At 39.3% G+C, this 21,800-nt stretch overlaps 1 protein-coding gene across 9 annotated transcripts in view; it reads left to right on the forward strand.

The window, feature by feature from the left end:
* Window positions 1-20,718: 20,718 nt before the first annotated feature.
* The window catches only part of LOC135096773 (uncharacterized), a 17,124-nt gene continuing 16,042 nt past the window's right edge, over window positions 20,719-21,800 (forward strand). For 3 of the 9 annotated variants that reach the window (XM_063998509.1, XM_063998507.1, XM_063998513.1), the window contains exon 1: window positions 20,973-21,800. This exon is cut by the window's right edge and continues 605 nt beyond it. The gene's annotated coding sequence lies outside the window, so the exon portion shown is untranslated. Of the gene's footprint in view, window positions 20,863-20,972 lie in introns of those variants that run through there. The other 6 variants (XM_063998511.1, XM_063998510.1, XM_063998515.1 and 3 more) reach the window with 4 other exon arrangements.

The following is a 21,800-nucleotide window of genomic DNA, read 5'->3' on the forward strand; positions in this document are numbered from 1 at the left end:
AAGAGCAGTATGAGTGGAACCCGCCCAGACATGTGAAGCATACTCCATACCTGGATGGATAAGGCCCTTGTACAGAGTTAGCAGCTGGGGGGGTGAGAAAAACTAGCAGAGACATCTCAGAATGCCTAACTTCATAGAAGCTGTTTTAGCTAGAGATGAGATGTGAAGTTTCCAGTTCAGATTATAAGTAAAGGACAGACCGAGGATGTTCAGTGTAGAAGAGGGGGACAGTTGAGTGTCATTAAAGAAGAGGGGATAGTTGTTTGGAAGGTTGTGTCGAGTTGATAGATGGAGGAATTGAGTTTTTGAGGCTTGAACAATACCAAGTTTGCTCTGTCCCAATCAGAATTTTAGAAAGATCAGAAGTCAAGCGTTCTGTGGCTTTCCTGCGTGATATGTTTACCTCCTGAAGGGTTGGACGTCTATGAAAAGACGTGGAAAAGTGCAGGGTGGTATCATCAGTGTAGGAGTGGATAGGACAAGAAGTTTGGTTTAGAAGATCATTAATGAATAATAAGAAGAGAGTGGGTGACAGGACAGAACCCTGAGGAACACCACTGTTAATAGATTTAGGAGAAGAACAGTGACCGTCTACCACAGCAGCAATAGAATGGTCAGAAAGGAAACTTGAGATGAAATTACAGAGAGAAGGATAGAAACCGTAGGAGGGTAGTTTGGAAATCAAAGCTTTGTGCCAGACTCTATCAAAGGCTTTTGATATGTTCAAGGCAACAGCAAAAGTTTCACCAAAATCTCTAAAAGAGGATGACCAAGACTCAGTAAGGAAAGCCAGAAGATCACCAGTAGAGCGGCCTTGACGGAACCCATACTGGCGATCAGATAGAAGGTTGTGAAGTGATAGATGTTTAAGAATCTCCCTGTTGAGGATAGATTCAAAAACTTTAGATAAGCAGGAAATTAAAGCAATAGGACGGTAGTTTGAGGGATTAGAGCGGTCACCCTTTTTAGGAACAGGTTGAATGTAGGCAAACTTCCAGCAAGAAGGAAAGGTAGATGTTGACAGACAGAGCTGAAAGAGTTTGACTAGGCAAGGTGCAAGCACGGAGGCACAGTTTTGGAGAACAATAGGAGGGACCCCATCAGGTCCATAAGCCTTCCGAGGGTTTAGGCCAGCGAGGGCATGGAAAACATCATTGCAAAGAATTTTAATACGTGGCATGAAGTAGTCAGAGGGTGGAGGAGAGGGAGGAACAAGCCCAGAATCGTCCAAGATAGAGTTTTTAGCAAAGGTTTGAGTGAAGAGTTCAGCTTTAGAAATAGATATGATAGCAGTGGTGCCATCTGGTTGAAGTAGAGGAGGGAAAGAAGAAGAAGCAAAGTTATAGGAGATATTTTTGGCTAGATGCCAGAAGTCACGAGGTGAGTTAGATCTTGAAAAGTTTTGACACTTTCTGTTGATGAAGGAGTTTTTGGCTGGTTGGAGAACAGACTTGGCATGGTTCCGGGCAGAAATATAAAGTGCATGAGATTCTGGTGATGGAAGGCTTAAGTACCTTTTGTGGGCCACCTCTCTATCATGTATAGCATGAGAACAAGCTGTGTTAATCCAAGGTTTAGAAGGTTTAGGACAAGAAAAAGAGTGAGGAATGTACGCCTCCATGCCAGACACTATCACCTCTGTTATGCGGTCAGCACACAAAGACAAGTCTCTGACATGGAAGCAGTAGTCATTCCAAGGAAAATCAGCAAAATACCTCCTCAGGTCCCCCCAACTAGCAGAGGCAAAACGCCAGAGGCACCTTCGCTTAGTGGGATCCTGAGGAGGGATTGGAGCGATAGGACAAGATAAAGATATGAGATTGTGATTGGAGGAGCCCAACGGAGAAGAAAGGGGGACAGCATAAGCAGAAGGATTAGAGGTCAGGAAAAGGTCAAGAATGTTGGGCGTATCTCCAAGACGGTCAGGAATACGAGTAGGGTGTTGCACCAATTGCTCTAGGTCATGGAGGATAGCAAAGTTGTAGGCTAGTTCACCAGGATGGTCAGTGAGGGGAGAGGAAAGCCAAAGCTGGTGGTGAACATTGAAGTCTCCAAGAATGGAGATCTCTGCAAAAGGGAAGAGGGTCAGAATGTGCTCCACTTTGGAAGTTAAGTAGTCAAAGAATTTCTTATAATCAGAGGAGTTAGGTGAGAGGTATACAGCACAGATAAATTTAGTATGAGAGTGACTCTGTAGTTGTAGCCAGATGGTGGAAAACTAGGAAGATTCAAGAGCATGGGCACGAGAGCAGGTTAAGTCATTACACACATAAACGCAGCATCCAGCTTTGGATAAAAAATGAGGATAGAGAAAGTAGGAGGGAACAGAAAAGGGGCTACTGTCAGTTGCCTCAGACACCTTAGTTTCAGTGAGGAAAAGAAGATGAGGTTTAGAAGAGGAGAGGTGGTGTTCTACAGATTGAAAATTAGATCTTAGACCGTGAATGTTACAGAAGTTAATGAAGAAAAAGTTGAGGGGGGGTGTCAAGACACTTAGGGTCGTCGACAGATAGGCAGTCCAACCTGGGGACACTTATGGTCCCTTCCCCAGATGGGGACTCCGAGGCTGGTGTAGGAGTCGCCATGATGATTTTAAAATTTTTGAGTGAAGGGTGTGTGTGTTATTAGGTGCTTGTAGTTTTGTGTGGAGGAAGAGAGTTGTCTTTAGAGGGCAGGCTGTGACTGCCTCCTTGTGTTGTGAGACACAAAGGGAAACGTTCAGTGAGGTCACCGCTGGGTTTAATGATAAGTTCACAGCACCCCCTGAACAGTGCTTTAGACCTCACTGGGAGTAATTATCGTTTCGCCAGGTGTCTACTGCCTTCTCCAGTTGCACCAATTGCTGTAGGTCGTGGTGAATAGCAAAGTTGAAGGCTAGTTCACCAGGATGGTCAGTGAAGGGAGAGGAAAGCCAAAGCTGGTGGTGAACATTAAAGTCTCCAAGAATGGAGATCCCTGCAAAAGGGAAGAGAATCAGAATGTCCTCCACTTTGGAAGTTTAATTGTCAGAGGAGTTAGATGAGAGGTATAGAGTACAAATAAATTTAGTATGGGAGTGACTCTGTAGTCATAGCCAAATGGTGGAAAACTTGGAAGATTCGAGAGCGTGGGCGCAAGAGCAGGTTGTCGTTATGCACATAAATGCAACATCCAGCTTTGGATTGAAAATGAGGATAGAGTAAGTAAGAGGGAATAGAAAAGGGGCTACTGTCAGTTGCCCCAGATACCTGTGCTTTAGTGAGGAAAAGATGAAGTTTAGTAGAGTAGAGGTGGTGTTCAACAGATTGAAAATTAGATTTAAGACTGCAAATGTTGCAGAAGTTAGTGAAAAAAGTTAAGTGGGATGTCAAGACATTTAGAGTCGATACCATAAGAGCAGTCTGACCTGGGACATTTATGGTCCCCTCCCCAGATGGGGACTCCAAGGCTGGTGTAAGAGTCGCCATGATGATTTTGAATTTTGAGTGAAAGTTGTGTGTGTAATTAGGTGCTTGTAATTTTGTGTGAAGGAAGAGAGTTTTCTTTAGAGGGCAGGCTGTGACTGCCCCCTTGTGTTTAGAGAGACAAAGGGAAACATTCAGTGAGGTCATAGCTGGGTTACTGATGAGTACACAGCACCCCGTGGTCCAGTGCTTCAGACCTCACTGTGTGTAATAATTTCAGTAGTTGTTTAGTGCATCCTCCTCTCCCATCCTATATATATATATATATATATATATATATATATATATATATATATATATATATATATATATATATATATATATATATATATATATATAGTGGAACCTTGGTTCTAGAACTTAATTTGTTTCAGAATGCTGTTCAAAATCTGAAATGTTAAAAAACTGAGACCACTTTCTCCATAGGAATCAATGTAAAATGGATTAGTCTGTTCCCAGACACCAGTCTACTCTGTATTAGCGGCTTATGACATATGCCCCCCACAGCCAAGATGGTTGATTCACAACATTTCCAGCTCGCAAATGATTTATTCAGAGAGAATGTATTGCATGAACTTAGTGACAGAACTCATCAGAAGATTCTCTTTGTCACCAATCTAGTGAGAGAAGCCTTACATAAGGATACAGAAAGGAACAACCCACTTACTGCCAAAATGAAGGTGATCATAACACTGCTGCTGGGAAAAAATAATGGAAAAATACAGTTGTGCAGTAGAGATGATGTTGTGGGGTCATTGAGAGATAAAACTCCTGAGCACCAAAAACTGTTTGTTTACATCGAGGCTTTTCAGTGGAATCACATTTAACTTATTTCAAAGATTGAGTTACTGTCTTACAAACTGTATCTTTCCTCCAATATATAGTATCAAGATATATATATATATATATATATATATATATATATATATATATATATATATATATATATATATATATATATATATATATATATATATATATATATATATATATATATATATATATATATATATATATATATATATATATATATGTTACAGTCAAAACCCGGAATCAGTCAAAACTAGTTTTAACTAAACCCAGAATCAGTCAAAACTAGTTTTAACTAGGTATTTTCAATGTGTTGGTGAACAACTAGTATTACCTAGGCAAAACTAGTTATACTTTAATGTGTTTGATATAACTAGAAATATCAAAGTTTAACTAGTTAAATCTAGTTTTATCTGATCGTGTAAGTTAAAACTAGATTCAACAACGGTACTGAATGTCAAAAGTAGATGAGGGATATGACCACTCGTTTGAGTACCATTGCTCGTTTGAGTACCATTTTTGGGGAACTCAAACATAACATCCTCATCTAACCTAACCTAACCTAACCTAATGCTACTTATACATATAAATGTTTTCCCCGGCACTACACCAGTTTCACTTTTAGTCTAACCTAGTTAGGTTAGGTTAGGTTAGGTTAGATGGGGATGTTATGTTTGAGTTCCCCAAAAATGGTACTCAAACGAGCAATGGTACTCAAACAAGTGGTCATATCCCTCACCTACTTTTGACATTCAGTACCGTTGTCTTCAAGCAGCCTTCTGCTGAGTTCAATTTGGTCTTGTACTGGTATGACAAGATGCATCCACAAGATTACCTGTCGACTAAAATTAGATAACCTCCCTATATTTGGGAACAGTATTCCATATTTGGACAAATAAAACTCATGTTTAGAGTAATCAACTGGGAGGAGGAAGAATATTGGCAGAAGTGACACAAGAACACTTAGTTCTTCTCCTTACCATTCTCATTCAGTGCCAGTCATAATATATCCCTTTCTTACCATTCTCAACCAATGCTGGTCATAGTATATCACTTCCTTATTGTTCTCATCCAGTGCCAGTCATATCATATCCCTTTCTTGTCTTTCTCATCCATTGCTAGTCAGAATACAGTCTGTGCCAGAAAAGGGGATAAAAATCTCAATCAGCATGCCATCCAACTAGTTTGATCAAGTTGCATGGGAGAGCAAAGCTCTGATATTATCTGACATGACAACTCAAGACAGACAGTGGCCTTGGGTACATTGACACATTAATGGTTTTAGTATAGATTTGACAGATGAGTGATGAGAAGTCTTTTATGTGTGCACACCTGTGTTGACTTTCGCAAGTTAATGTTATACAGTGGAACCTTGGTTCTGGAACTGTTCAAAATCAAAAATGTTAAAAACCCAAACTATTTTTCCCATAGGAATCAATATAAAACAGGTTAATCTGTTCTGATGCACCTACCCACCATGTCTTAGTGGCCAGTGATCTCATTGCTAAGATGGACACTCCATAACATCTCCAGCTTAGAAATTTTCATCCATAAAGGATGTACTGAATGAACTTGATGACACAGAACTCATTAAAAGATATTGTTTAGACCATGCAGGCATTCTCTTTGTCACTGATCAAATGAGGGAATCCTTACAGAGTGACACAGAGAGAAGCAACCCACTCACCGCCAAACTGAAGGTGATCGTAACACTTAGGCACCTTGCTGCTGGGAAAAGCTACTGAGAAAATGTAGTTGTGCAGTAGTGATGGTATTGTGGGTCATAGAGAGAGCCACAGGAGACTCAGGATTACTCATGAGTGGCAAACCTTGTTTGTTTACATTGAGGTTCTTCAACTTCTTCCATGGGATGATATTTAACTTATTTTGAAGGTTGAATTACTGTCTTACCCTCTGTGTCGCTCCTCCAAACATACAAAAATGAAGGAAATATTTATAGAAACTATAAATTAGTAATAAATGGCAAGTTTTGCTATGTCTTGTAGTATTTGAAATCAAGTAACTTTGTTTGAAAACCAAATTATGATACAGTATTCGAGCCAATTAAGAGTTACAATTTTTGCTCAAAAACCAAATTGTTTGGAAAGGGAGACATTCAGTGACCGAGGTTCTACTGTATATGTATTTAGAAATTTTCTTCTTATATGTTTGTTTAATTTTACACAACATTAAGCAAGAAAAACTTTTGTTCAGGATTTTATCAAATTTCTGTATAAATTTTCTTTTTCATATTAAAACAATGGCTAAAAATTTTCTGAAGCAGTATTCCCACTAATTTTAGCCATGAGCTGGCACTGGTTGGCACATCTGCAAGATAGTAAAAAATGTGAGTAGGTTCTGCACTAATTGCTTTAGGTTGTATAGAATAGCAAAACTAAAGCCATGTTTACCAGATTAGTTAGTGAAAGGCAATGGCAAAGCTGGCGGTGAATATTGAAATCTCTAGTCATTGGAAATTTCAGTAAGGGAGAAGTGGTAAGTGGTTGAATATGTGTTCCACTTTACAAATTGAATGGTCAAAACATTCTACATAGTGTTGTTGAGAGATACACAACACAGATGAATTTAGTGACTGGCAATGAAGTCTTTGCCAGATGGAAAGTTCTGAAAACAAGAGTGTGGGTACAATTACACTGTATTGTTGCATACATAGAAACAACAGCTAGCTCTGTATTGTATTGTTGCATACATAGAAACAACAGTCAGCTCTGTAATGATATTGAAAGAGAGTAAGAGAAACAGAAAAGGGTTTGCTGCCAGTGGCCTCAAGCCTCTGAGTTTTAGATAGTGGTATTGTCAGTAATTGGTCATTTTAAATCACTGGAATGCTTGTATAAAGGTTTCACTGTTCAAATCTTCCACAGTCTTCTAAACGTATGACCACTGTTGAAGCACAAGTAAAATAAGAATATGCATTTTCTTTAGGAGAATAGATTCTCCTATGATCACTGTGGTCCCTGAATAGTAATCTTGAATGGCCTTAGTAATGTGACCCTATATGATGGAAGTTCTGAGGACCATGGACCTGTGTCAAGACTGACTTGATGTCTCCTCATATCAATTCCTTACAGCCTGCCTCCCTTTAGGTAGCCAGAATTGCTTTCTATTAGAATAAAACATCTAAGATGGAATAATGAGCCCTCACAAATAGTGGAATTGTGACCTATCCATCCCCTCTCCCCAGTACAATACTGTATGCAATATCATTGTGTCAGTATGCAATATCAGTTTGTAGTATGTAAATTTTGCCAGTAGATGGAGGGCTGATGTAAAGGAGATGGAAGGAGGGATCATAATCACACATGATTTATGCACTTAGAGTATAACACAACACTCAAAACTTGAAGATCTAAACACAAGCATTGTACAAGACTTGTACAGTAAGGTACACGACAATACACGGTCATTATAACGTACAACTGCAATAATGCACTGAAATTTTTAATAAGTATTTAATCAGAATAATGAACCAAAACTGGCATAACAAACTCACCACTCATGCGAGCACTGGTATTTTGATAAATATCTAATCGGAATAACGAATCAAAAGTAGCAAGATGAACTTGCCATTCGTGCAAGCACTGAAATTTTAATAAAAATTTAATCAGAATAACAAACTAAAACTCGCAAGACACACCTGTGTGAGCTGCTGCTCACCTATCAGGTACTTGTACCTTCCTCCCTTTTTTCCTTTCCTCTTCTTTCTTTCATCTTTTCCCAGACCTCTTTCCCTGTCACTTCCCCTCCCCATTATCTGTCAGAGATAAGGGATTAGGGAGTTATACCTTGCTCTCTCTCTCCAACTCATTCATTTTATGTCATCTTTGCTTCATCATTTCTCACTCATTCTCAGTCATATATGTAATTTCATTTTCATTCTCAGTCAGTCTCATTCTATTTTAGCAATCCTTAGGATTGTTCTAACATTCAGAGAGAGAGAGAGAGAGAGAGAGAGAGAGAGAGAGAGAGAGAGAGAGAGAGAGAGAGAGAGAGAGAGAGAGAGAGAGAGAGAGAGAGAGAGAGAGAGAGAGAGAGAGAGAGAGAGAGAGCTCCAACTTATGGGGTGTTTACTGTATGTAAACATGTGATGCCAACATGTGACCTATACTTGTCAAAGCAGTGCAAAACTTGGGATGGTAATGTGCAAAACTCAGCATAGTTAGAAGTTAGGACTAGGTGTGAAACTCGGGAGGGTACTGTATAAATTTGTTGTCATCTCAAGTGCAGTAGTGCCTATTGTACTACATACACTATATTTTCCACCACTGCTAATATGGATCAATTTGGTGAGCATAAAGACCCCTGCATCCATCATGGGAAGGAATTATAATTTAACATGTGGATTCTGAATCTAAAGCTTTATCCCCTTCCTGCTTCTGGAAGCCTAGGGTACAATAGTTGACACATTGCACAGTAGTAAAGCTGGATAATCACTTCAACATTGAGAAGGAGATACACTGAATTCAGAAGAGCAGGAGTGATTGTGATGGTGGTGGTGTAAACAAGATGCCAGCAAATGCAGTACTAGTGATGTGTTACTTATAGGAGTGTGTTGGCATGTTGAGTGGTGTTTATTCCATGCAATTCTACTCATTTGTGAAATCCAAGATTTTATTAATCCCTTTTTTAGATTTGTGTATGAATATTATCTAGCAACTACAATATATCAGTAATTCCTATCAAACAAATTCCAACTTAAAGATGCTGTAAACTAATGAGACAATTTTAGAATGAGTATAGAATGACAAGTATAATCAGGCATATACCCTTGACAGCTTATAATACCATCTTTGTGTAGGCAGTGTTACAACTCACCATGAATGAGAATGTTACGAGCGTAGGGACTATCAGATCGTAACAAAATCTCAAAGTAAATAAATTCCAGGATTGAGGAAATCACTGACAAATTCAAATACAACAAATACAGTAACATTCATTTATTATCTACACTGCATAACTCAGCATTAACAGTACTCTTACCCTAGATTACAGAGTTGAAAAGAAACTACTCTCAAAAATTACTTACAAACGCATGATTATTTGATTAAGTTCACCACCTGTAGTCACCTAGCAAAATTCTTATTATTAACTATGATGAAAGTTCATACTTATCAAGGAGTCACAGCTGAGGGCATGGAAGACAGGAAAAGCCAAACGCCTTCACTGCTCCTCAGTCTTGGTGGGTGAGGGAAGAGGACTGAAGGTACTCCCACTCTCCCACCACCACCACCACCTCAGAGTGTTTGTGTGCTTTAACAGGCTCTGAAACCAGTGTCTCATTGTTGATTCAAGTCTGGTCAGCAAAGATCTTGATGGTACAGGTGGCACAGGATCACTCCTGAGCCAGGCCTTTGGACTAGCAACTCCTGTAGAAGGGGGGAAAAAAAAGAAACGAACAGCATCCTCTATCCTAATTGTTCATACATGTGGCACGCCACATTCTCTCCAGAAACTCTTTCACCGCCTCAAAGTTATACTTGGCGCTGGTCAGACCTCATCTAGACTACGCTGTGCAGTTCTGGTCCCCACATTACAGGAAATATATAGGTCTATTAGAATCAGTACAGAGGAGAATGACTAAAAGGATACAGGGGATGAGGAGTATTCCTTACGAGGCGAGGTTGAAGCTGTTAAATTTACATTCTTTAGAGAGATGTAGGTTAAGAGGGGACCTGATAGAAGTCTGTAAGTGGTATAAGGGTTATAACAAGGTGGATGTAGGCAAAATTCTTAGGATCAGCAACCAGGGTAGAACAAAAAATAACAGGTTCAAGCTTGAAAAATTTAGGTTTAGGAAGGAGATAGGAAAAAATGGTTCTCAAATAGAGTGGTAGATGAGTGGAACGGACTCAGTAATCATGTTGTTAGTGCTAGGACACTAGAGAGCTTTAAGAGAAGATTAGACAAGTTTATGGATGGGGATAATAGATGGAAATAGGTAGGTATATTTCGTACAGGGACTGCCACATGTAAGCCTGGTCGCTTCTTGCAGCTTCCTTTATTTCTTATGTTCTAATCATCCTTTCATTCGCCTCTCTACACAGTCCCAGCAACAACACCATCCACTCCTTTCCTGTCTTCTCCACTCTTTCATTCCTATCATGCCCTAACTCAGTCAGTATCACTTGCATCATCTCATTCCTGTCTCTAGCATACTTCACACACTCCAACACCACATGTTCCACCGTCTCATCCTCTCCCATGTCACACATCTGGCACACTTTGCTGCGGGACTCAGACCACCTGTAACTCCTTGCATTCACATGCAGTGATCCTAAAGATTTAACCAATTTCTGCTAGACTTGGTTTGAGATAAATGATGATACTCATCCTTAAAAAATGTCTATAAATGGTTCTGATTGAAAAAAAATATGTATGATATATCCATTCTGATAAATTAAAAACAAATTTGTAGTTTTAAAACATTTGCCTGACAGGGAGAATTAACAGGTTTTAGTTATAAGGTGAGGGATTAATACAGGATACACTTTAATGTTTTATTTAGACAACTGTAGCTCACTCTAGATCTTAGAATAGACTAGTGTTCACTATTCCTTTGCAGCTATGAATGTTTATAAAAAGACCGAACCAAACTATGTCATCTTGCTTACTCTTCTTAACCCCTTCAGTCCTTACTACACCACAGTCAGATGTGTGAATGGGGAAATCACTCATCATTCCAACTGCATTTTATCTAACCCTTACAGAATGCCAGAGTACAGTTTGGTTTACGAAAGACACTTGTAATACTAAATATAGCGATGCATTTCCTAATGATATCATGTTGCCTCAAATATTCCCTTCTTTTAGTCCTTCAGACTGGTGTGAAGCACAGGGAAGATGAAATACGTTAACCTCTCTCTCTCTCTCTCTCTCTCTCTCTCTCTCTCTCTCTCTCTCTCTCTCTCTCTCTCTCTCTCTCTCTCTCTCTCATACACACACCTAACTCCTCTGACTATAAGAAATTCTTTGACCACTTAACTTCCAAAGTGGAGCACATGCTGACTCTCTTCCCTTTTGCAAAGATCTCCATTCTTGGAGACTTCAGTGTTCACCACCAGCTTTGGCTTTCCTCTCCCTTCACTGACCATCCTGGTGAACTAGCCTTTAACTTTGCTATCCTCCACAAAATAGAGCAATTGGTGCAACACCCTACTTGTATTCCTGATTGTCTTGGAAATATGCCCAACATTCTAAACCTTTTCCTAACCTCTAATACTTCTGCTTATGCTGTCACCCCATCTTCTCTGTTGGGCTCCTCCGATCACAATCCCACATTTGTATCTTGTTCTATCACTCCAATCCCTCCACAGGATCCCCGTAAGCAGAGGTGCTTCTGGCATTTTGCCTCTGCTAATTATTATGTTGATTTCCTTGGAATAACTACTGCTTCCATGTCAGAGACCCATCCCTGTGTGCTGAATGCAAAACAGAGTTGATAGTGTCTAGCATAGAGGCATACATTCCTCACTCTTTCTCTCAACCTAGACCTTCCAAACCTTGGTTTAACACAGACCATTCTCATGGTATACATGATAGAGAGGTGGCCCATAAAAGGTACTTGACTTGACCCTTCCATCACCTGAATTTCATGTGCTTTATATTTCTCAAAATCATGCCATCTATTCTCCAGTTAGTTAAAAATCATTCATTAATAGAAAGTGTAAAAATTTTTCAAGATCTAACTCCCCTCATGATTTTTGGCACTAAGCTAAAAATATCGCCAATAACTTCACTTCATCTTTCCCTCCTTTAGTTTAACCTGATGGCACCACTGCCATCTCATCTATTTCTAAAGCTGAACTCTTCGTTCAAACCTTTGCGAAAAACTTTTGTATGATTCAGTGCTTGTTCCATGAGAACAGGCCTTGTTAAACCAAGGTTTGGAAGGTTTAGGTTGAGAGAGATAATGAGGAATGTAATGATGTGAGTAGTAAAACACATCTGACCAAATGATTGGCATTAATCAACACAAAATGTAACAGGAGTTTGTAAAGAGTACAACCCAAAATTGTAATACACAAGTATTATCCTTCCACTAGTAACTCTTAATACATGAAGAAAACCCACACTGTCAAGACATCTGCTAATACACACCTGGCAGTAATGAGGAGCTGTCAATGAGAGAAGCTGAGCCTCTCATTTCCCTCCCAGATCACTTAACGAATGTACACGCTCAAACCATACGATACCTTCTATTAAACCATTCAGTGCCTCAACAACCAACCACATTTAATCATAGTTGTCATGGTTTTATTGTTACAATTATCACCACTTTCTCCACCTTCTACAAAATTATATCCAAGATACCTCGAAGCAAGTAGGAGGATGTCTCATATTGCCTGAGTGCCTTAGTACTGAAGTATCCTCACTGCATTTGTGTTGATGAGGAGTAGTTGAAGTGTCCTCAGGAACAGAACTATACTGAAGAGTCATATTTGTAGAATCAACAGAATGAGTAGGCCAGTTGCTCATTTCAGGATTTGGCTGTACATGAGGTTCACTACTGGCAGGAACTAAGTGTTTGGTAGCTACCATGTCTTCCTTGTCATCAGAGTACCTTATGGGAGCATAATGGGGATTTGCCTGTAGGAGCTTAACCTCATCTACCAGCAGATCAGTCTTACTGGGCCATACGTGATGCCTAAGTAAGACAATGCCAGGACTGGACAGCCAAGATGGAATAGAGGTCCCAGTGGAAGACCGACGAGTGTACCCGAAGAGCCATTCATGTGGGGTCTCATTGGTTGCCATGCAGAGCAAAGAATTAATTAAATGAAGGGCGTCAGGAAGGACAACTTGCCACCACTAGATCAGCAGGCCACAGGATACCAAAGCAGTTGTAATGGTCTTCCAAATGCTCCTGTTAAACCTCACTGCTTGCCTGTTGCCTTGAGGATTATAACTCGTAGTTCTGCTGCAAGCGACACCTTTACTTGAGAAAATCTTTTAGTTCTCTGCTCATGAATGATGCTCCCCTATCTGAATGAATATAAGATGGCATGCTAAAAATGGAGAAGACTTGAGAAAGGCAATTGATAACTGTTAATGTAAACATATTAGAACATGAGAATACAAATGGGAACCTAGAGTATTCATCTATAATAATTAGGAAATACTGATTCTTGTCTGTACTTGGAAGGGGTCCTTTAAAATCTATGTAATGCTGTTTGAATAGATGGGTAGCTTTTTTATAAGAGGAATTCTTGTAGGTTGATAGAAGTTAGGTTTGCACTCTGCACATGTCCTGCATGAGGTAACAACTCTACAGATATCTTCCACAGAATAAGGTAGATTCTTTGACCTGACAAAGTGAAGCAAATGAGTAACATCAAGGTGGCACAAGTCATCATGAATGGCAGACAGTGGCTGCTGATCAGGGCATGCCATGGCACAGTAACTCCTGGAGAGTATATCTGGAGCAATGTTATCTCGGCCTGGTCTGTACAATATATCAAAATCATAGCAAGAGATTTCCATCCTCCACCTTAAAATTTTATCATTTTTTTATTTTGTTCTTATACTGTTTATCAAACATTGGTCAGTTTTAGTAGAGAAGTGCTTACTGATCAAGTAATGCCCCCAGTGGCACTTTCAATAATAGCCAAGGCCTCCTTCTCTACAGCAGCATGGTGTCCCTCAGGTCGTTGCAGAGTTCAAGAATAGAAGGCAATGGGATAACCAGCTTGGGTGAGAACAGCTGCAATAGCGGTGTCTGAAGCATACATCTCCATCTGAAATGGCTCAGATTTTTTGATTGCCTAAACCATTGATGATTCTATATCACTCTTCAGTTGCTGAATCTCTGCTTCTGCCTCCTCCATCACAGGGAAGGTATTAGTGGCAATAAGTGGACAAATCTTGTGTGAATAATCATATATTCACTATGAATAATATGCAAATGGGTCAAGAGCACAGTGTAGTGACTTTCTATCACACAGCACTGTTAAGTCATGAAGAGGCTTGAGGCATTTGGGATCAGGACAAATCACTCCCTTCTCCACCATTTAGCCCAGAATGTGGAACTTACGAGTTGAAAAAATGGCACTTTTCTTCATTGTAGATCATATTCTTTCTTTTGACAGCCTTGAGGAATTTGCCAAGGTTAGCATCATGTTCCTCTTGCATCATTTCACATATGGTGATGTTGTCCAAGTAGGCATAGGTACCAACAAGTCCTTCTTCTTTAATTAGTGAATTCATAATTCTCTGGAAACAAGTCACTCTATTTGTAACTCCAAACAAAACTCTAGTAAACTGATACAGTTTACCACATGCCTCAAAGGCAGTGCATGGCTTGTCCTGTTCTCTGATGGCTACCTGATGATAAGCACTGCATAGGTCAGTCGTACTGAAGACATGATCCTGTGCAATCTTGTTCACAGTTTCATCTATCCAAGGCAGTGGGTAGCCATCAAGGAGTGTGAACTTACTGATTGTTTCACTGTAATCTATGGCCAAGCATCTCTTATGGGACTCATTTTTGACCACAATCACTTGTGCATGCTATGGAGAGTTGCTGTGCTCAATAATTCTTTCCTTTAACAGGCTTTCCACTTCCTTTTCTGTGAAGATACAGTGCAGTAGTGTTGTGATTTAGAGACAATAAGGTGACAGCCTTTAGGTTAGTAAATAGTTCTGGAGGATCTACATTCAGCTCTCTAAGTCCACAGATTACGAGTATGGGCAAGTTTCCACTGTAAGTCAAAGTAACACTATTGTGCAGCTTCTGAAAGTCTTGGCCTAGAATTACATCAGAACAGAGTTGTGGAAGAACAGCCAGACACACATTTTCATAGGTCTGGCCATTCACTTTTGTGTCCACACTGCAAAAACCAGATGTTTCAGTCAAAAATGAAGTAGAAGCCATGCTTAGACTGTTGCACTTTTAATAAGTGGAGTTTAACTATGTCAATATACAAAACTCTCTGAGCTTCCACTGTCAATAAGTCCATCTGTTTCAGTCAAAATTTTAGCCACCGCTTTTGACAATATATTAGGAGTAGCAGCAGCTGATGTTACAGTCACCAATGTCATACAATCAATAGAAGCTAAAGCCCCAGTAGCATGAGCGCTCCAATACACTTTAGCTACGCGACCCTTTTTCTGGCACTTATGGCACAACAATTCACAAACAGGACACTTCAAACATGGGTGGCGTCAAAGACCACAAAAGAAATACTTTGAATTTATAGCAGCCATTACTGTAATAGATTGTGGCTCTCCATTAGTGTTATTACACTATGTAACAAAATTTCACATTTATCTTGTCCTTGGCTCCAAACCATAATTTTCCAGTTATTTCCATCTAAACTAAATATAAAAAATTTATTTTGATCCTAAAACTTTGCTTTTGTGGTTAGAACAATTAATTTACATTTTTTGCTTATTTTATTATAGTATGGGTTACTATTGGTTTTCACGTCAGGTAAAGATCTTTGCAAAATCTCAGTTGCTTATCTGATTGCTTTTGAAATGTAGTAAATAAGTTAAAACAGTGAAAGAAAGAATATAAAGTGTTCCAAAGATTTTTAATTTTAATAAGATCATTCTTGAATTGACCAGCTCTAGCAAAAGATTTCTCATATTAAGAAGAATTTGCATACATTTCAGAAATTTTCTCAAATCTTCCAGAATGTTCTGCCAGACACTTTTAGAAGTTTCTAGAACATTTTAGAACATTCTATTCAATGTAAACATTTCCAGAATATTCTAAAACTTTCTATAATACAGTAGAAATGTGTAGAAGTATCAAGAATTTTCTAGAATCTACAAGAATTTTCTAGAATGATTCAGAATATTCTAAAGTAGGTTCAAGAATATTCTAGAAAGATTGAGAACATTCTGGAACACATTTTAGAAAGACTAAGGATATTCTAGAGTACTGCTTGACAATATAGAAGTAGGGGTTTGCAGACCACCAATCAGTTCTGCTTTGGCTGCCTGAGAACACATCACAAGAGATGAAATGGCATTAAGAGGCGGCAATCATCCTCCAAATGCATTTTGCTACATATGTGGTCAATTCAAGACAAGAGCAAAGAAGTTCTCTGTGACAGCATGTGGAAAAATGGTAAAATTTAGATATTTGGGGCAAAAAATAATTCTAAAAAGCAAAGTTTGACAGGAATAATGAACATTTTCTATTGTTTTGCAATGAAAAGAGTTGGAAAATAACACCTGCTTGTCAAAGACAAAAATGGTGTTACATAGTATTATCCACAGCAGCACTGATCACAAAACAAAGGAACATCACCATAAAACTCTAAGTTCCTCTATACAGAGTCGAGAGCTCGTGCTTGGTTAGACAAAGTAGTCAGATCAAGAGTACTGTTTTTCAATAGGCATTGCCTTATCAGTGGCAACTGCAGGCCACTAATAAAGGAGTCTCTGATATACTCTTCACAGTGCTGAATCGCAGTGACAGCCTTAAAATTACACTCTTTACTCATGATCTTAAGGACCTGGAAGTACTCATCAAGAGTCTCGCCCAGCTGTTGGCGATGAGTGGCCAGTGAGTGATGCACAAATACTTCATTCATTAGTTTCACACACAAAGCCTGTAGTGTACTTAAGGCATCATCATAAGTTGCACCCTCAGATATACTTTCGTACACTCTGAGTGACATAAAATTGGTAAAGAGTCCAAGCTTGTTCACTTTATCTTGAGGTAGAACTGCTATGAGTCTTGAAAGTTTGTATCCAGTGTTTTCATTCCTGTGCTGCTGTCAGTGATCTTGGGTTTGCATACAACCTCTCTGGTCTTAGCAGACTTTCCATTAGGTAGAAGTTCCAGGCATTGATTGCCTTATCTTATGTTGATGAAAATGATGTTAGTAGTAAAACACATCTGACCAAATGATTGGCTTTAATTAACACAAAATTTAGCAGGAATCTGTAAAGAGTACAACCCAAAAATTGTAATACATGAGTATATATCCTTCTACAAGTAACTCTTAATACATGATGAAAGCCCACACTGTCAAGACACCCACCAATACATACCTGGCAGTAACGAGGAGCATTCGACAAGTGAAGCTGAGCCAATCCTTTCCCTCCAAGATCAACTAATGTATGTACATGCCCAAACCATATGATACCTTCAACTAAACCATCCAATGTCTCAAAAACCAACCACGCTTAATCATAGTTGTCGTGGTTTTATTGTTGCAATTATCACCACGTGTACACCTCCATGCCAGACACTATCACCTCTGTTTTGTGCTCAACTCACAGAGATGGGTCTCAGACACAGAAGCAGTAGACATCCCAAGGAAAATCAGCATAATACCTCCTCAGATCCCACCCAACTAGCAGAGACAAAATGCCCGAGGCACCTCCACTCTGTGAGATCCTAAGGAGGGATTGAAGTGATAGGATAAGATACAGATATGAGGCTGTGATCGGAGGAGCCCAACAGAGAAGATAGGGTAACAACATAAGCAGAAGGATTAGAGGTTAAGAAAAGGTCAAGAATGTTGGGCATATAAGAGCATATGAACATAAGAAATAAGGGAAGCTGCAAGAAGCCACCAGGCTTACACGTGGCAGTCCCTGTGTGAAATATACCTACCTATTTCCACCTATCATCCCCATCCATAAACCCATCTAATCTTCTCTTAAAGCTCCCTAATGTCTTCGCACTAACAACATGATTACCGAGTCTGTTCCATTCATCTACCACTCTATTTGAGAATCAATTTCTTCCATTCATCTACCACTCTATTTGAGAATCAGTTTCTTCCTATCTCTTTCTTAAACCTAAATTTTTCAAGTTTGAACCCGTTATTTCTTGTTCTATCCTGGTTGCTGATCCTAAGAATTTTGCTTATGTCCCCCTTGTTATAACCTTTATACCACTTGAGACTTCCATCAGATCCCCTTTTAACCTACGTCTCTCTAAAGAATGTAAATTTAACAGCTTCAAACTCACCTCATAAGGAATACTCCTCATCCTCTGTATCCTTTTAGTTATTCTCTTTTGTACTGATTCTAATAGACCTATATCCTTCCTGTAATTTGGCGACCAGAACTGTACTTTGTAGTCTAGATGAGGTCTGACCAGCGCCACATATAATTTTAATATTATTTTGGGCCTTCTACTTTTAACACTCCTAAAAATTAATCCTAATACCCTATTTGCCCTGTTTCTGGCCTCTATGCATTGCTTTCCTAGACGGAACTCAGAGCTAACTATAACTCCTAAATCTTTTTCATACCCTGAACCTACCAGAGTTTTATTGTTTATTGTGTACCAACTGTGTGGGTTTCCTCTACTTACGCTAAGTACTTTGTACTTGTTGATACTAAACTACATTTGCCATCTGTCTGTCCATTCATTCATCCTATCTAAATCTGCCTGCAAGGCAGATTCTGACCTAATTAATTCCAATTAATCCTAATTCTCACCTAATTAATCTACCTATCTTTGTGTCATCATCTGCAAATTTACTAACATCACTACTAATTCCACTATCCAAGTCACTGATATATATTAAAAACAACAATGTCCCTAATACTGATCCCCATGGCACCCCACTAATTATATGACCCCACTTGGATTTAGAGCCGTTTATTACAACTCTCCGTCGCCTGTCACTAAGCCATGACTTTATCCAGCCTAACACCTTCCCATCTATCCCATGTGCCTTAACCTTTCTCAAGAGCCTCTGATGGGGTACCTTGTCAAACACTTTACTAAAGTCCAGACATAAGATGTCATAACTATCACCATTATCTACTGCCTCATACACTTTACTGTAAAAACTTAACAAGTTTGTCAAGCAAGACTTCCCATGCTATGACTGATTTATCAAGCTATGTTTGTGTAAATGCTCCCTAATGCTCTTTGCTATTACTGATTCCATTATTTTACCTACAACAGAAGTTAAGCTGACAGGTCTATAATTAGATGCTAAAGTTTTATCTCCTTTCTTAAAGATGGGTACTACTTTAGCCTGCCTCCATATTACCGGCACCTCACCTGACCCAAGTGACTTCCTAAAGACAGAAACTAACGGCTCACTAATAATCTCTTTGCATTCCTTAAGTAGTCTGGGATATATTTCATCTGGTCCTGGTGTCTTGAACTTTTTTAGCCTATCTCCTGTTCCACTATCTCCTTAGTTATGGTAATGTCTGTCAGCTTCTCATTCTCATCTACTCTAAACATCTGTTCACTATTTGGCATATCTTGCATGTTTTCCTGGGTCAAGACAGTTAAAAAACTCATTCAGAATTTTACTAATCTCCTCCCCAGAACTAACCAGCTCCCCATCTGCTGCCTTTAATGAACCTATAGTTTCCTTATTCTTCGTCCTACATACCTGATAAAATCCCTTGGGATACGTCTTCGCCTGGCTGGCTACCTTTAATTCATAATTGCTTTTAGCTTTCCTTGTTAATCTCCTGACTGTTTTAACTATTTCATTATAATGTGGCCTTAAAACCTTTTCCCCTGCCTTCTAATCTCATATATACTTTTCTTCTGCCTTATATAGTGTTTTAACCTAACAATCATCCATTTAGGGTAATTTTTCTGTGATCTTATTGCTCTATACGGGATGATGTTTGCTAACTGTCCTGTATGCAATTTACAAAGTATTTATACAACTCATCTACATTTACTTCACCTAATCCCCTCATCTCGACTTCTTCCATCCTCTCCTCTCCACTCCCTCATCTACTCGCCTCGACCTCACCTCTCCCATCTCAGCATGACCTGACCCTGCAACATACCCACACATATCTCTCTCTCTCATCCTTCTCAGCCCCTTCTGGACACATCTTCCCTCCTCTTGTCCTACACCCTCACACCTCACCTCACCTCTCTCATCCTGCCTTATCTCTCTCAAGTTCGTCCCGGACCTAACATCACCCTGTATCCATTGCCAGTCAACTCCTTGGAGGTACCTTTTTAATTCCTCAAAATCTGCTCTCTTAAAGTCAGGTATTTTACTAGTGTTTTTGCTTCTAAAAGTTTCCTCCCATTTTAATTTGTACCTAATTTCCCAATGGTCACTGTTACCTAGCTGTCCTCCAATCTCTATCTGCATGACTGCTTCCTCCCTGTTAGTAAGAATTAAATCTAGAATATTATTCCCCCTTGTGGGTTCTACAACTACCTGTTTAAAAAAATTATCCTGAATTACCTTAAGAAATTCCTCTGCTTCCGTTACCCACCATCAGGCTCCATTCGATATTCCTAAAATTAAAATCTTCCTCACATACCTGACTGTACAGTGGACCCTTGACTAACGAATGGTTTGAACTGTGAACAATCTCAGTAACAAACTGAAATAGTTGAAATATTGCAACCTACAAAACAAACTAAAAGCTCAATAACGAACTAGTGACAATAGCATAACAAGACCTGGCACCACTGGCATAAAGTGACCTGGCAACACTGCTCCAGTTCCTTGCGCCATAAGTATAAGCAAGAGGTTGCTCTTAGTGTTTGCTCCTTGTTTAGCTTTGTTTAGCAGCATTTTGTGAGCAAGACAGCATTCAGCAACATGGACAGCACGAAGAAGTTGGAGAAGACAAGACAGCCTATTACAGTCGCTATGAAAAAGGAAATCATCAAGAAGTATGAGGAAGGAGCAACCATCACCCAGTTGTGTTGCCTTTACGATCGTAATAAGAGCACCATTGGCACCATCATCAAGGACAAAGATAAATAAAAAGATAAATAAGTTCTTAAGATTGCAAAACGAACTTTTCCTTTAACGAACCCCTCAATGTAACCAATTATGTTCGTTATTCAAGGGTCCACTGTACCTTTCTGCTCTATTTCCTGCCACAGTGAGATGTAAATTTCCTTTGTACTGTTTGGTGGGGTGTATACTACTCCCAGTTCTACTGACTGTGGTCCTTCCTTAATATCTACCCATATCGACTATGTTTTGCTATCTTTTTTAATTCTACTATTAGTACAACACTAATGTGTCCCTAATGTATAATGCGATGCCTCTTCCTCTCCTGTTTTCCCTGTCTTTATGGAACAGTGTATAACCATCTATCTTAACCTCTGGATTAAATACTTTCCCTGACATATCTAATCAAGTTTCTGTTAAAGCAATGATATCAAGTTTCTCTACACGCCATTCCCCTAAGCAAGTCTATTTTATTCAAAATACTTCTACAGTTTTTATAGTAAACACTTAAGCTATTTATTACCTTCTCTGAGCTAGTTACCTTTCTAGATTTAACTAATTTGTCTTTCATTTTGACCTCATAACCTCTTCTTCCCTACTGACTGATGAAAAAAGCGCTGGAGTCCAGTTACTTCCCACTCGAGTATTGTGGCCTAAACCCAGGCACCCTGGCATGATAAATGCACTCCATCCCGGATTTACAAGGAATCCCTACTCTAGAAGAGGTCCCAATTGTTGATGAATGTCTATTCATTACTTACAATGATTCATGAGCCTGCAATTCACTGTAATAGCCCTGGACAGCCAGTCACCACTAACGCCCTCCTCAGCAAGACTCCACATACCACAGGAATCCCTCCCTTGTCCCTAG

This window comes from Scylla paramamosain, unplaced genomic scaffold (assembly GCF_035594125.1).
Source record: "Scylla paramamosain isolate STU-SP2022 unplaced genomic scaffold, ASM3559412v1 Contig7, whole genome shotgun sequence".
NCBI classification, from domain to species: domain Eukaryota; kingdom Metazoa; phylum Arthropoda; class Malacostraca; order Decapoda; family Portunidae; genus Scylla; species Scylla paramamosain.